At 32.3% G+C, this 6,573-nt stretch overlaps 1 protein-coding gene across 1 annotated transcript in view; it reads right to left on the bottom strand.

The window, feature by feature from the left end:
• The window catches only part of NKCC (sodium potassium chloride cotransporter), a 38,231-nt gene extending 32,718 nt beyond the window's left edge, over positions 1-5,513 (bottom strand). The window contains exon 1 of the mRNA XM_017902255.1: positions 5,336-5,513. The gene's annotated coding sequence lies outside the window, so the exon portion shown is untranslated. The remainder of the gene's footprint in view (positions 1-5,335) is intronic.
• Positions 5,514-6,573: the final 1,060 nt, after the last annotated feature.

Consider the following 6,573-nt stretch of genomic DNA (forward strand, 5'->3'; position numbering starts at 1 on the left):
TCCCTATAGTTGAACAAGTTACTTTGGATTTTCTCCATTTATATGTAGAAATATAAAGAAATATTTAATCAGAGCACGAAATTTAAATACTCTATGATTATTCTAGCGTAGTATTCTTTTTGTTAAGGATACAAATGCCAGTGTTCCTTGCTTGCTAAGTATTAGGCGTCAAGTCAAATAAAAATAAGGAAGTCGGAACGAGTATCGATTTGGAAGGTGGCCGATTCCGGTGGATGGAACTGATACAATTGAAGACCACACGGGAGAAACGTGACAAGTCCATTTTTATTGATTTCCCGATTTTAACGCCATTTACGAACTGGAAAGAGAATTTTAATCTGAATGTAGCTGAAAAAGCTACCTATTACGTCTAAAAATACGAACCACTTAAAAATATTAAATCTATGACAATAATATGATACTACAGCATAACGTACAATAACATGATATGACAAACCTTATGACAATAGTAAAATATAAATAATATAATATAATAAAATAACATAATATAATATAAATCTTGAAACAAAATATATTCTTTAAATATTCTAGGCAAGTGTCTAATCCCAAAAATAAATTAAAAGGGTATTTTGTATAAAACAAGATTTTTATTAACAGAAAGAAGAATAAAAAACTTTTTTAAAAATAAATGTAAAACAAGAAGTTAATTAAATTAAAAGGTTAAATAGGATTGTTTGGCTAGTGCCTAATTAAAAATTTTCTCCATGGTAAAAGAGGGGAAATATGAATTATTATAATTTTCCCTATGGTTTTCAAATTTAGCAATTTGTATGGAAAATAATCCGTGTCTTTTAACTTAATAATACGTTAATTCTTCTGCTACTTAAGTAATTGAAGGGGCAGGGACATAATCATTATTTCATATTCATCACGTTATTTCGTTTACAAATATTGCTTCATGCACTATTCCATAGCAAATCTAAGAGCACACTTTCCTTATAACAAATTTCAAAATGGAGATGAGATATTAACACTTAAAATGAAAGCAAGATAATTAAAATTAAGTTAAACTGAATTAATGGCTATTGGAAACCTAAATAATTCTCATTCAACTGTTGCAATGACATGATAAATAAAATTTTTGAAATATTTAGGAACGTGACAAAGATACACACTTAACCTAAAAAGCAAATAAATATAAAATATTGGTTAACTGGGATCGATTGATAACCGTATCGAGTTTTAAGTTTGCTGTCCTATAAGAGCAGTCAATTTAACTTATCGTGTTTTCCCCCTATGGTCTTCAATTGTGAGAAACTAAATTATCTGGGGGGCACTGAAAATCATGCGAACGCAGGATCGAGACTATCCTATCAACATAATATCAAATAAATCTCATCCCTCTAAAATTTCAAATAATCAATCAGAAATTTCATCGAGATACAGAAATAGAGTCAAAAATTCATTATACAATAAACAAAAAAATAATATTCATAAGAAACAAGTAAAAAATGGTGCTCTATTAACTCTTCAGTAGTGAAATTTTGTTTTAGAAATGTTTATCTACACGTGTAACTAAAAATTTATTGCAAATTGAAATTAAACTACGACAAAATTGCAAATATTACGAGTGAATTTATTTAGAAACACGATAATTTTTATATTTTACGACTCATTAGGGTTACAAATACTATAAATGTTATTAATTTATCATTTTAGAAAACGAACGTACTGTTTATTTAATTCCTTTGTTCTATCGAAAGAAACATATTCTTCAAATTTTCGAAAAAGGTATTTCATTCTTTCGCATACTCATAACTATTTCAAAAATAGTCATTTCCTCAGCACAAGTATACTCATCGACTACCATTACATCGTTATTACAAACAGCAAAATATTATTGTACCGATACTATAACCGCAACAACCATAGAATCACAGATACGAAATACAATGAAATGAAGATCTTAGGAGACGTGCAGACTAAAATATTACGAAACGTATATTAGAATTCTGGGATATCATGGCAAGAAGTGGTTCGTGGGATTTTTATTCGATAGCACAGCTCTGCATTTAGCAGGCAGACAGACAACGGTTTATGTTAAAAAATTCTTGATTACGTTACGTTCTCTACACGAATGTACGACCTTGTATACATTGTATACAGACACGTTGGAGGGTTTATAGCGGGATCAGTCAGAGATCGAGTCTTGGTTAAGTGCGCACGCCTGCAGCTCGACTTCAAAGTTGTGTTTTCGTACACGGAACGTCATCCGATAAGAATTAATGCCGCAACATAGACTTATTTTTCTTTGGAAAATCGTTCTATTTTCGCGTCTGCCATAACTTTCGTTTTGTTTCACTGTAGCCAGATGTGTAGGTGTACAAGGAAACTCTCCGACCTAACCTCATTTTGTATATATGGATCTGAAAGCACGAGTTTCGTTTCTTGCGATTCCTTTATTTATGCCTGGCTCTGTTGTTGTTATTATTATTGGAATTTGTATTTTGCTCAATTTTCGTTTAGCAGTGATCATTTAGGAATGAAAAAAGAAACGGAATGGTATTATTATGAATGCAGTTATTGGTTTTCTTATGTGACATGGTAGAGGTATTGCTCCTAACCTGTTTAATTGGTTTCTTTTGTTTCGTACCTGTTATTACATGCATTATAAAATTTTGTCTTCGTTTGTATTGGATATAATGAGACAATTGTGAATGGGATATAGTTTTCAATGAGATTTATATTTAACCTATATCGTAGATATTTTTGTACATGCGAGTAGAATGATAGGAAATAAGATTTTATTTTAAATCATACTGAGATTATTTGCACACGTATGAATGGAATAATTTTTAATTAAATTTCTATTTAGACTGTATTGCAAATATTTGGAAAAATATAAATAGAATACGATTTCCAATGAGATTTAAATTGATACAACCCATATCGTATACATTTTTATAAATAAGCAGAATGCAATTTGTAATCAGATTTAAATTTAGCCAAAATTGTGAATATTTTTTTGTTATTATATCTCGTCACTTTTCAGTTTCATTAATATCGAGATTCATACGATTTTCAATCCAGAAGGAAAATATTAGTACGCAATGAAGGAATGATGACTGAAAAACTTTATAACATCGCTATGAATTATATCGAAATTAATTATTTCGAATTTCTTTAAGATTTTAAGTAGAAAAATAATCTATATTTTGTCTCGATTTACTTTTGACATAGGAAATAGAATACTATCGATATAGAAAATTGTTTCATAAGAAATGTCATGCACATGTATCATTAATACGAGGTGAAAAGAATTATTAATGAAAATTGGGGGCCCTAAATTGTTATGTACGAGAGGAAAATAAAAAATGGAATTTTTATTTAGAATGCGTTCACCTTGTAACGGTATACAATTATTGGAAACCAAACGGAGTAAACGGTTGGAATTAGCATCGCAAATTTGCCTTGTTTCACGCTGAGAATACATAAAGGACAAGCCTCCGCTGTGAGAGTAATCCAAAATCAAATCTGATACTCTTGATGATTCAGATTATTATAATAAGATTAATTTATATCACTTTGGAAACAAATACATATTTGATTATGGAAAAAGATAATTAAAGTACAAGAAATCTCAAAATGTTCTTAATTCTTTTATGCAAATTTTTCAAATTGCGATTAATAATAATTTGATTCTTATGTATCACGATATGTAGAACTTAACTTTTCTTAAATTAATTTTCCATGGAATTCAGAGTTGTTTGATTAATATATATTTTCAAATCAACAATTGTTTAGTTATAATTCGATATTTAGATATTGTTCTATTCAAAAAATCAAAATTACGATTAGAGTACAATTAAATTAAAAAAAAAAAGATTATTCTATATAAATTTATTCTATATAAAATTTATTCTATATAAATTTATTCTATATAAAATTTATTCTATGTAAACTTTAAAAATCAAATTACAAAGTAGAAAACAATTATTGTATTTTCTTACTACACCAACGATAATAAAGTACTCTACTTTTTTATTGTTTATCATTTATTTAAACCATTCACAATTGCATTTAAGAAAATATTTAAGTAAGAAACTCAGCGAGAAACATGAAATTTGCACATTTTTCTTTGCATAATTATTTTTCAACGATATTAAATGTCTATGCTCAATTCATATTAATAGAAAATGTTAATACACTTTTACACAAATTGCCAAACTCCTATTTCTCCAATTTTTATTAATTTTATGTAAATTTTAGTACTTTATTCTTCAAAATTCAATCTATATAGTAATTTTCAAATCACTTGATACACAATGGTACGAAATACACGAAACCTTGCCATAAATCAATTAAAAATATGAAAATTAAAAATCAAAGTAAAAATTCTAATCAATAGTCATTTAATATAAAATAATCAGTATAAAGAAATTCCAAAATTTTTAATTTCGTTAAAATTCGTAAAATTTTCCTAAAATTCGATACATGAAATGTCATTGCCTAACTTATTCCAAAAAATAAATTTCTTTTCAAATTTATTGCAATAAATCTTTCACTCGAACAGTAACATAGAGACTCATCAACAAGTGACATCAAACTATCTCGATGAAAATCACGGTACACGAGCATTTGCGATCATTTCAAACAAACAAAAATCGAATCTTTTCTCATCGAGTGTTCCTTTTTGCCCATTTCGAAATTCAATTTTTGTAGAATTTCAAATTCACTGTATTTTAAATATCCAAAAACATACCAAACCCACGGTAAGTAATTAAATCATCGAAATCACGTTATTCGAAATCTGTTCGAGATAAATACCCCAAAAATTTCCACTATTCCCGCAAATCACAGTTGCGAAACGTTTCAAAAATCCGAATTTCCAGAACCACTTCTAAGATGCTGCTTTCAACAAAGGAAAAACACGCCTGATCGCCTAATTCGTACAAAATTTCCACTACTCTCGCAAAGCCGCGCAAATCAACCTCTTCACACCCTGTCACTCGAAAAATCGAGCGTACAATCTCCAAATCCAGGAGAATCACACGTCACGTGGGAAAATCACGCAAATGAATAAATCCCGCCAATTAAAATCCATTCACTGACCCTTTCACAAACTGCCGAGCCTGAATGACACCCAATATCCATTACCGGAGCCGAACTTAACGATCAAACCCGACAAACGCGACGATCATGCAAAAGTACGGTGTACGAAATGAGACGTGTCCACGAGTATCGTTGGGGAATAACGAGAAAATGATGAGAAGAGGCGCGAAAAATATGGAGAAAATATGCAGAGCGAGATGACGAGAAAGGGGATGAAGTTTGGATATTCACAAGCACGACGAAGAAACAGGTTGACACTCACGGGATACCGATGGGAGCCTGGGAACGCGATCCACCCGTGATTCACGGATCGCGCGCGATCCACGAGCCGGCAAGAACGATCAGCGTAGATCCAGCGCGAGCCACTGAACACACCGTGCAACACTCGAATCCCTCCGTGCCGGCCGACATTAAGGAAGGAAGCATGCGTCGAGCTTCCCTTTCCCCATAAAACTCTTTCGAACACACGCGTGCACACTCGCTTAAATACACGCGCGCGCGCGCGCAGCCGCCACCACCGCTGCACGCGCGTCATCCGCGTCCACGCGCGGCTTCTGCTCCGCCGCGACGCTGACGCGCCGAGGAATAGAGGTTGTTTTGCGCTATCTGACACGGAACGGTTACGGGATGCTTTCGTTCAGGTAAAGACACTTCGTGCACGCTGATATTGGTCCGTGTCACGCGTTCAGTGGCGTGAGCAAGCGCGGGATCACCGGAGCGGCTCCTTCGCGGATTTCGAATCGTCTCGGTGACGGAGGTGAAGCAAGGAGCAGATAGGGAACGATGTGATGGACGGTAGGAATACGTTCGAGGACAACGCTCGAAATGTGCCAGGTGCTCGGAAGTGTTTGAGAGATTCGAAATGAAATTGGTTAGAACAATGGGGATACTTGGGTTACTCGAAAGGTGCGATTCCAAGAGTGTTGGGGATAATTTAAGTACTCAAAATTCGTGGAATATTTTGGAAATTAGGAGCAGTGAAAATATTTTTGGAGGATTCGAGGTGTCGAAAGTCTACGAAGTGGTGCTAGAAATTTTTCAAATGCTTCGAATACTCGAAATACTAGAAGTATTTATTATTTTTAATACTGCTTGAAATATTGGAAATCTTCGGACACCTGTACTCTGAATACCTAAAATGCTAGAAATACTTTTTAAAGCTAAAAATTAGCAGAATACTCGTAATATTTGAAAGTATAACATATTTAAAACGTTAAAAATATTTAGAAGAAACTCAAGACAACGGAAAATACCAAATATGCACAAAATATTTGTACTTCGAATATTGAAAATGCCTGAAGTACTTGTTAAAATAGAAAATAATCATATTACACATAATATCCGAAAGTAATGAAATATTTAGAAAGTTCAAAGTATCTACACTCCGAATACTTAAAACACCTGAAATACCATCTAAAGCTCAAAATATCTGGAAGCATTGAATATTCGAAATGCTTAGAATACTTAAAACGAAACTCAAAATAATAATAAAAAGAAAAA

This window comes from Eufriesea mexicana, unplaced genomic scaffold (assembly GCF_001483705.2).
Source record: "Eufriesea mexicana isolate 0111107269 unplaced genomic scaffold, ASM148370v2 scaffold1801, whole genome shotgun sequence".
NCBI classification, from domain to species: domain Eukaryota; kingdom Metazoa; phylum Arthropoda; class Insecta; order Hymenoptera; family Apidae; genus Eufriesea; species Eufriesea mexicana.